We start from the raw sequence: 10,536 nt of genomic DNA on the forward strand, positions 1-10,536 counted from the left end.
CACACTTCAATATTGCCCCCAGTGCAGCACATGTGCAATCGACTTTCAAGCTTGGCAACTACTGGGTTGTGCAGACAGGATCCGGAACGCCACCCCTGCCTGCTATCCCAAATCCTCATTTGCATGGAAAGCAACCGTCGTGTCATAGAAACTCGGTGACTCCTTAGCATTTGCTGCTCAGCAACCAGGAGAGTTTTCAGGGCGCAGTGTCTGTGCCGCGCTCCGTTTTAACATGAAACGAAACGCAGCCGATACAGACCCAACAATGAATCAGAGGTGAAGGTTTTGACATTTACCAAATTGGTGACAATAAAAACCCTAGTTTTTAAACATGAGAAGTAAATCTCCCTCCAATCAGTAGCAGTCCGTCTCTTCACATGTCCGGCCAGAATGCGCGACTTGAGTTCCGTGAGCAAAGGACTTCAGCCATTGCGTTTCTTTCTCGATTTTTCTGTAAAACCCACATTGAATACCATCACGTTCAAGTCCACCCCCATGATGCCCTGTGCTACCTTGATGTTTGCACCTTGTTTCAATACGTTCGCTCACGTGAGAAAAAAAAAAAAATTGATGGCATGGCAGCACACACGACAGCCACACATTAACATGTCGCAGAAACCAGTGAAAGGTCCAACCAGTCCGCCACATGATCTCACACACGCACTTTATTTGATCACGTTTCCTCATCTGCCATGGCCTCAAGTATCAAATGAGGTCGTCTTGCATCTGGCAGCTTGGGACCTGTCCCACCAGTTAAGAGGGATTGTTGATGTCTCAAAGTGAAATGCTCATATTCTACAGTGTTTTGGTTGGCAAATTTATCCAATTTGCCTGTCACTTCTACATCCTAGATTTACGCGGCAAAAGTGAAGAATGGAAATGCAGTGCACATTTGGCAAAACAAACGCTTCAGACCCATAGTGTGGTGCGCTAGAGAAAAAAAAAAAAACAAGAAACACGCATTGACTATAGTATCAAGGTGATTAGCTGCAGACCAGGGCACAACACTTCTGTAGTGCCACGCACCATCAGTGGAAACAATCACAGTATTTTGTATGTATTGTAAAAAGGATTTTAAAATACAGATGACGTAAATTTAGGTCAATAACAATGGGACAAAAATTACAAGTCCCTTTCTAATAAAACATGTTTTCAAGAAGTGAAGAATCTAACAAAGTGCTCAAGTCTAAAACTGCGTGGTGTATAAAACTACAGACTGATCTACAACCACTTCCTGTATCCTAAAATAAACAGTAATGCCCAAACTATGTTTTCATGGGGCTGGGGGTCAGACATCTGTCTGCCTGCTCCTACACGCTCGACGGCCACAGCAAGTAATCAGCTAAGAGGATCAGCGCTATTCCAGACAGAGGAACGCATCCACCTCCACGACACGGCGTCATCACTCGCAGCACGTGGCGCACGCATGCTGCCCGTCGGCCTTCCGCTGTGCATGCGAGCACCCGTGCATAAGCGCGAATAAGGAGAGTAAATGACGTTATGCAGAGTTAAAAGTAGACGGCAGACGATGTCATGACAGTATTTGGAGAGTAAACATGAGTAATAAACCAAATCCAAAGACGCCACGTGCAGTTGAAGAGGGCAGAAGACGGAAAAGTGATGATGTCACTGCCTTACCTTAATAGCTCTTTTGCAGGAGATTAGACCAAAACAGAGCAGGGAGAGACTTGGAGGCAGTTATTCATGATTCATTTTCAATACCAGCCTCAAGGTCTCGCTCCTTCCTGTTCCATTTTCATTCAGTCATTTGCCATGACGAGTCAAACCAGAAGGTTGGATGTGGGCTGCATTTGACTTTACACATTTCTATTTGCAAACAAACAAAGAGAACTAATTGGTCACATCGGGTACATTGTGGTGTTAATGTCCCGACATCCCTCAGCATCATGCGGCTGCTGCCCTCAACAACCAGGCTGACCGCTCGCCTGCAGCCCCAGAGTCTGGGCTGGAGGGAACTGGTCCCTGGTGAATACCAGCTCCACCTCTATTAAACTCCTTCCTGCTGAGCCCTTTGTGTCTGGACTTAATTACCCGTCAGAGGACTGTTTCATTTAGAACTGGGCCTTCAGCCTTTCACTGCAGATGGGGCCTGGTGGTTCTGTGTCAAGAGGGAAATTCAGTTAGTGGAGGAAGATTAAATAGGCAAACGTGTCAACGGACTCCAGAAGGATGGGCATGCAGGACTGCAGCGAACCAAAAAAGCAGGAATTCGTGACTGCACTTGTTCAAAGAGTCTTTCCTGAGGTGAGATGGGACGTAAAGCCCATCTTAAGGGCTTGAAGGAGTGTAGGCCACCTGCCAATCCCATTTTGATTTGTTGATGCTAATCCATGGCTCACTACACACCACAAGCTCTTCAGAGATGTCAAGCACCTTAGTGCTGACACGGGTCAGGTCCTGACCTGGAGCCCATATCTGTGGCCAACAAAACCAATACAGCCGACTCAAACACAAGGACGCCGATAGTGATGCCCGGGGGAAACATTTGGCAACTTAAATCTAGTATTGACAACGTATTTGCTTACTTACTGGACAAATATTTGGAGAAAAAAAAAACAATGTCACAAAGGAGACATTTGGTAATGACAAAGTAGGTAAAAATTATATTTTATATTTGTAAGAGCAGAATAACCCAAATAATTAAAAACATAAAAAAGCAATTCCATGTTCAATGGTGAAAGTTTTGCCTTACAAAAATGGTAGGCCTTTAGGCTGCAACTCATTCCATTATGTACAGGACGAGAAAAATCTATGTAAATGGTGGCTGCATTAAATGAAGGTCAAAAGTCAATATGCATTTGTGCCCCAGGCAATAAAATCACTGTCTTAAGTGCGATGAGTCAAGTGATGATGGTGGAGTGAAAGTGTGAAATAACGTCCACGAGAAAGACACTTAATCCCTGACTGCTCCTGATGGTTCAGCTGACACGCTGCATTGCAATCTACTGCCATCAGATCGTGAGCGTGTCCCACAGCAATTCTGTTGACTTTCTCCCAAACCCAGTTAAAAAAAATACAACACAAACTGTAGACTCAATAAAGTCATATTTTGCTGCATCTTAGATTCAATCTGTTTTATTAGCTTTACATCGGAGCTGAAAGATTTTTCTATCAGCTATTCTGCGATCAGATTGGTTCTTTTCATCTGGTCCTCAGACTTGACTAACAAGTTGCCAGTCTCCACGAATGGAGGACGTAAACAAATGTTCAAGTGGATCATTCACAAGGTGCCAGGTTTTAAATCGGATAAAGACTGACTGAACACGTTCACTGTCCAGTGTGTACTACTCATCTACCTGTGGTGGAGATCTGTTACACTTTGGCAGGCCACTTGAACGGGCCGACACACAAATAGAATCAGAGCTTAGCGACAACCTGGAACGCTCAGTTTTTCCTTTTCCAACTTCCCATTTCATTCTCTTTCTGCATGAGTAATGATCAACACTGACCTACACAGAGACGGTGCAGCCTTTAAAGTGCTGCAGGCCTGGAAAGATGCCCAACGTGAGTCCTTTGTGCTGACCTCACTCACAAACACACACACACACACACACAAGCTTGACTAACAGCAATTACATCATTGCTTTAGTCACGGCAGCCGGCGCAGCACCTGAATGGAATGAAAATAACTCTGTTGACATTTGAATGTGCCGCTGAACTGCCACACTTGCAGCCAGTGTATTAGTTTAAAAGATACGATGGGTGTTGCTTTTCTATTCTTTTGGCAAATTATTATGTTGATATGTCGATTCAATTGGTTTGGCAACTGTGCAATCATGGGGCACAGAGACTTTGACACTAAATAAAAAACAAACAGGTGAATGAGGGCTACTTCACAAACGTCTCCAACTCTCCCCACTTCCAAGTGATCACATTTCAAACTAAATCCAAATACTGGATGAAAATCAATTCAGTTTTTTGGTTTTGTTTACAACATTAACATGACAAAACCTGTCATGTTTACTTTAAAGCGGAGAATAAGTGACAAAATATAGTTTCAAAAGACTAATTTTATGGATCCAATATTTCAGAATATTGAGAAACAAGACTGTGTCAACAACAAACCCATACATCCACCCTTGCGTTGCCTCACAGCCATTGCCGAAGGCCTCTTATTGAGAAGTGACAATCTCCGCACTCACCCTCAACAACCTCCCCCCCACACACACACCCCCTCCAAGATTAATGGGTGACCGTCTTCATCGAAGATAAGCTATTCAAGATGAACACTCCTCTTCCCCAATCTTCACAGAAGGACAGGGCAAGGTGATGTGAAAGGTCAAAGGTGTTATCATGCTCAGCCTTATTAGCCTGGTTTGCTTGTCTCATAATCATCTTTGTTGGTCTGTGTGAGGTTTTGAGACGGCGATTCAAAGCTGAAGAACCTTTCACCCAAATCGGCCTCGCCAAACATGGCATGGCCCTCACTATTTTTGCACGACCACAATTTTTAGGCGAGACTGCGCAAAACGGTGCAGAATAGTTCAAACCCGTATTTTTTATTCACCGTCACAATGTATGAAAAAGCAGCATTAGTTGGAATAAGCCAGATGGCTTCATTCCTCACCTTTACCTCCTCCACTCTACTCATTCACAGGTCTGTCTGCCTCATGAGCTGCTCGCCACTCGACTGAAATGTCTTACAGACCACTACAAATCATAATGTAGTCCTTATAGATTCTGAAGTTATTGAACATAATTTTACAAGGCATTGTCTTGACTGGCAGACTCATACACACCGTACATGGCGTACGGTGTATTAGCGGCGCTTCTTGAGATTCATGTGTGTGTGTCAGAGGGATGTGCCTTGTTAACACAGTCGACCTGAGGGTCTGTCCATCAGACGCTGGTATACTTGCTGAACTGTAAAGAAGAGTCCCACTGTCATATCGGGGGTTGTCTTCAACACATGACTGATGCTTCATAGAAACAATAATGCCAAACTTAGGGGTGAAGCTCTTCACCGCTACAAGGTGAAGACTGTCAAGGGTTATTGAACTTGGCGATTCATTAATAGCAAATAACATTCTACCATTCTTAAATATCTGACTTTCTTTGGTTTCTTCATTGTCCTTTTATTCAAGACTTAATTACCAAAAGGTAACGCAGACCAGAAACTAGACCAACTCGACCAAGGTAATCTCAAAAAATTTTGGCGGACCAAATCCTGCTTTTTGTTTTTCTCTGGTTCGACCAGTGCACCTAATCTCAAAATTCTATTTTGACCCCAGGGTCATCTACAACAGCAGAGGTGTAGATGAGAAGTTCAGAGAATCAAAGCAGAAAACCACAAAGTGTCTGCAAAAGACACTCATTGGTTAGATCAAAGTCCAAGTTGTGGCTTTGACCTTACACCATGATCAAAGTCCATCGCTGAACTCTGTCAACATTTGTACAGCCAGGTCAAGGACTATGAAAGCACACATACAAACATCTGTCAAAAAAGCCACTGCAGGGCAAACTAATATTTTAGACAAACATTGATCAAAATATGATCTGTATGCTGCCTTAAAGAATCATCCTTATTTATTCTTTTAACAATAGGCAGAAAACATCAAGTCCCTTCCTGCTTCAATGATTATTCACAAGGAAAATAAAGACAATTAAAGTATTACATACACCAACGTTATGTGATCAAAGTAAAAACACAATTTTACTATGATGAAACATGGTACACCCCACGAGGGCAGTGAAGACACAAAAGTGCAATATATAGGCATATAATGGTCTCAATATTCTCCAGATACAGTGAGTCCAGTATATCCAATACATTCAGAAACATAAACACAGAATCTTATAAGAGCAAGGTCAATTAAATGAAAGTCAACCTCTCATTTCGGGTCACATTCACCAAATTCTCTTCAGAGAACAAATCTTGTTCTTTAGGGGGAAAAAAAAAACACTAAGCCCGAATACCACATTTAAATGACTGGACTGCAGTGTGGAGAGCACCATAAACTTTTAATTCTAGCCAAAAGACATTTATATGGAAGCCAGTGACGTTTAAACATCCTCATACAACACTTGAAAGAGTTCAGCCAGCACAGCTGATCAGAATCTGTGCAGCATGTATTGACCCTTTTTCACATAAGCCATTATATGAAGAAGACGCTTGGCGACCACATGACCACAGGAAATCACTTCTGCAGCTCCAGTGAACAGAACACTGGGAACAACTTCATGACAAAGTTGAAACAAACAAACATGACAACGTATGCTAACTTTGAGTGTTGCTTGAAGAGCAAGCCAAGAGAAGGCAACCCACGGACACGGCAGACACGCACGCACAGTAGCCTAAATAAATGAAGGGTAATCTCAGATTTCATCATCCTCTCCATTGTTTCCACACACACAGCCCATATGTGCCCGCATGCATTTTTAACTCATTAGGGCTTCTTTGTCTCACGAGCAAGTACACGTGTGTGTGTGTGTATGTGTGTGGGTTAGTGTGTGGCTTGGTCTTCAAAAACACGGCCTGATGCCAAAGATCAAGCAGATGGCCATAATAAAGAGAGAATTATGGTTGTGTGTGTTTGCGTGCGTGCGTGTGTGTGTGTGTGTGAGAGAGAGAGATCAATCTTATTGAAATCTTTGTTTTAAAACTGACAGACTAGATTAGATTAGATCCAATGGCCTTGATTTTTTTTTTTTAACTCAGATGAAGAAGCATGCAACTGCAACTCAAATTTGTGAACACAACTCATATGGTAATAAGTACGCTACCCAGTCGCGAACCATTAAACATTTCTAGTACTTCATGTGTCTTAAAGCTACAACACTGACATGCAAGATTCCCCCCAGGATTTTTTCCAAACAGTAGCGGAGCAGCAAACGAAACAATGAATCGGAGGGGAAAGTTCACTGAATTAACTGAATGGGTGTCAATAAAAATGAGAAGTAAATCTCTCTCCTCCCAGCAGCGCTCTGTCTCTTCATGTATCCGGCCGGAATGCGCAACTTCAGTTCCTCAAGCAACGGACTTCAGTTTTTATGCTGTTTCTTTCAGGAGTTTCCCTGGAAAATACGCTGAATACCATCACATTCACCTGATGTGCCGTGTTAGTTTGTTTTGATGGTTCCACGACATACTAACATGTTTGATCACGTGAGTCTTTCATTCGACTATGTCGAATGAAGCAGTTTTAGGGGTATGGTGGGATTCGATTAAAAGAAAGTAATCTAATGGTTTTATAACTGCATTTTAATATTTCAGGTGACTCTCTACACATCAGCTGAAACATCGGAACAAAAATGTTCAGGCTTCTATCCCAAGTTGTTGTTGTTGGTTTTTTTTTTACACTTCAATTTTCGATCCATCAGCACCATCTTATTTAGCAGTGTCCACCATGGATGTTTCCGTTATGGCATCACATACTGTAGTGTAATGCGCCTGGAATTGGTGCAGAAAAGCCTTCCCAGAAGAAGAATTAACGTTGTTACTTGAATTGATTTACTTAGTTTCAAACTAATGAATCAAAATTAATCTGTTAAATCTGTCTTAATCTGTCCAACACTAATTGCAACACAAAACATTAGTCATGAAAGGATGAGAAATGATACGCTTCCGATTGCATTTACGAAAGTGTTTAACAATTCGGGTCCTTAGCAATTCTCATTGATTCTCAATGGGAAAAATGGAAGAGAGACAGGTCTATTAGCAATTCTACTCACTCATAACTGGTTTCCAACAACAGCGTCACATTGTGTTGTATAGCATGATGTGACTGCAGTGAAACTTCAGGGAGTAGACCCTGAGCCCAGCTGCTTTGACTGCAAACCATTCGACCTCAAAGATTGCACATTTTTACATTTCCTGGATATGACTTTCACGTCGCACCCAACTGCATTTATTATGGACAACAACAAAAGACTTATGTTAAAGCAGATGAGTTGAGAAAAAGGACCAAAAAAAGTAAAACTAAAGCTCATGAATTCGCCGGCAGTGTGGGAAAGCTCTTCTCCAAAAGGAAACATCTGCTGAGACTCTACCTCATGTCCTTTCCTCCCTACAGGAAGCTTGGATTGTCACATTCACGAGACACTGCATTAGACAAAGAACAACAAATAGGTAGATAAACAATTTGTGTGGTCTTTGCTCAACACAGAAAATGCAATAGGCATGCGCTGCACAGCACATATACAGGATATCTGACAATAACATGGCACTATATTACTTAAACTGTGGTTTGACTGAAAAGATTGGGATGGGTTCTTACTTGATCACGAGTAAGAATCATGGATATTTTCTGGTCGTCCTGTTTCTCAACTAAACACCAACATGCTGGCTACATAGATACAACTGTACCATCCTGACCACCAGATGTCGCTGTGTTCTGAATCTGGGTGGAAACTGAAAAATGTGACAGTTCAAAATTTAGCCTGTACATTATCTTGTCACTGGAGTGAGTACTCACAGGACGCCTAATTCTTTATTTGAATTCATTTCTTCAATTACTCTATTAAACTGTGTTTTCCGAAACTTTCACAGAGGACAGTAGAGCCCATTTGTAGCAGTAGCCAATAAGTTAAGCTGTTCGAAGAGAGTATGGCGTCAGTTCCTGCGACTCAACCACACAGTGTTGAGCGGAGTTTATTCTAGTTCCTTCGTTGTTGGCGAGTGCAGTTATATTTCGCGACATTTGTTGAGTAGAGATTGTTTTTGTTATGTATTGTTCCTACAATTCTTAGATAGGATTTGTAGTCTGTTCAATGTGAAACTCAGAGGGAAATCCACCACAGGATGGTGACCAAGCAACAGACTACTGCAGTCACCATCCAAATGCCAAGAGAAGCACTACAAAAGTATTTTTTTTTTTTTAAACCAAAAAACATGACTATAACGTCACTGTCCTTACTCTGGTACAGAAGTACAGAAAGGAAATTCCTGATGTTGCTCAAGTAAGACAATGAATATTCCATTAGACCCCTAACCAACCCACCAAACAAGATTTGCAAGTGCTGCGTCGTCATTCATCTACCACTTGTTTGGCAAACAACAATCACAGTTTCCAATGACCAAGCAATTAGAATTACCACAAGTGTATGGTCCAAACACTCATGCTGAGTCACCGAGCAATATATTGCATTTTATAGTTCCTATCCCAACAAGGTGTCTTGTTGCCCGATAGGCGACAGCTTCACTGAATTCTACAAATATTGATGTAATTTTGAGGGTTAAAATGTCACTGTAGTATAATGAAACCAAAAGTTTTTTTAACCATAAATTCAGGTCGCTGCCAAATAGCTTATAATTTATTATCCTTTATTATCCAAACTGTAATAATGCAATAAACGCTGAAGTTAATTCAGACCATTCATGCCTATATTATAGGTTCAACTTCAGACTAATTTTAAAAAATGTCATCATAAATACATTAAATCATTCGTGGAAGTGCCACTTTAAATTAAATACAAAAAAAGAAAGAATTTTCAAACAACGGTGGCAGTGTATGTCCATACATTTGTAGAACATTTCCTTTCGCTTTTTTTGTTTGAACTAGAGGCATAATATGACTTCACTGCCGAGTGGCACACAAGAAACGACGTTTGTGATCTTGACCAGAAAACGTATTCCACTTTCCACCACGAGGTTTCCTCATGTATTCCGGGAGAAGCGCGTCTTTCCAAAACTTGCCCGGCTCATTCCTCCAGATTAAACAACTTCAGACTCACCAGGACTGCGGCCAAGGCTCAATCGTGGATGAACTAGAGAGTGCCGTCGTATCAGATGATATTGAGGAATGTTGTCCAGGTGGCAACTTAAGGAACGCAACTCTCGCAGTCATCACAAATCTTGACGCGCTGTTGTGGTGTTGGCAGGCGCCTTTCGAACCAGCCAATCAGAGGGTGGCGCCATCACGGGGGCGGGAACCAAGCACCTGATTGACATTTCCCTCTGATTAAAAGCCAGTGACGTCACAGACATCAGCATTCTGCGGCGTTTTTTTTAAATATAAACTTCAGTTCACTTTGCAGTTTTATGCACACGTGAGACGTTGGCTTAACAAGAGTTGTCATTACGTTTTTTTAAAAACAGTTTAAATAATAGTTCACCTTTCTTTTACATTATTATTAGTACTAGTAGTAGTACTAGTAGTAATAATAGTAGTAGTCATAAAACAAACACGTCAAAAAAGTGTTAGCACTGGAACGTGTATAACCTTTTCATTTCATTTAACTTTTTTTCTACGTCATTTTATGATTATTATTATTATTATTTGCTTATTTTACCCCGTCCTGGCTCCATAAATTGACTACAGCTACTTTGGTCTCTTTACCAGTCCATGGCTACGCAAGCAGTCTGCAAGAGATGTTGTCCTGACACTTTCCCTGACACTACAGAACCGATGCAGATTTGTATTCCACATATTCATAATTATCAAATAAACAAAACACCTGAAAAAAGTCATCTTGGTCACAGTTCTCTCATCTAATCTTTAGACAGTGTGTTTGGTACTTACATGTGCAGACTTATCTCATCTTTTATCTGTACGCTGTTGCTGAGAACAGGTGAAA

General features: G+C 41.5%; 1 protein-coding gene across 1 annotated transcript in view; it reads right to left on the reverse strand.

The window, feature by feature from the left end:
* Positions 1-9,819, reverse strand: part of gas2l3 (growth arrest-specific 2 like 3) — a 29,009-nt gene extending 19,190 nt beyond the window's left edge. The window contains exon 1 of the mRNA XM_053862229.1: positions 9,694-9,819. The gene's annotated coding sequence lies outside the window, so the exon portion shown is untranslated. The remainder of the gene's footprint in view (positions 1-9,693) is intronic.
* Between the last annotated feature and the right edge of the window lie 717 nt (positions 9,820-10,536).

The sequence above is a fragment of the Synchiropus splendidus genome, chromosome 4 (genome assembly GCF_027744825.2).
Source record: "Synchiropus splendidus isolate RoL2022-P1 chromosome 4, RoL_Sspl_1.0, whole genome shotgun sequence".
NCBI classification, from domain to species: domain Eukaryota; kingdom Metazoa; phylum Chordata; class Actinopteri; order Syngnathiformes; family Callionymidae; genus Synchiropus; species Synchiropus splendidus.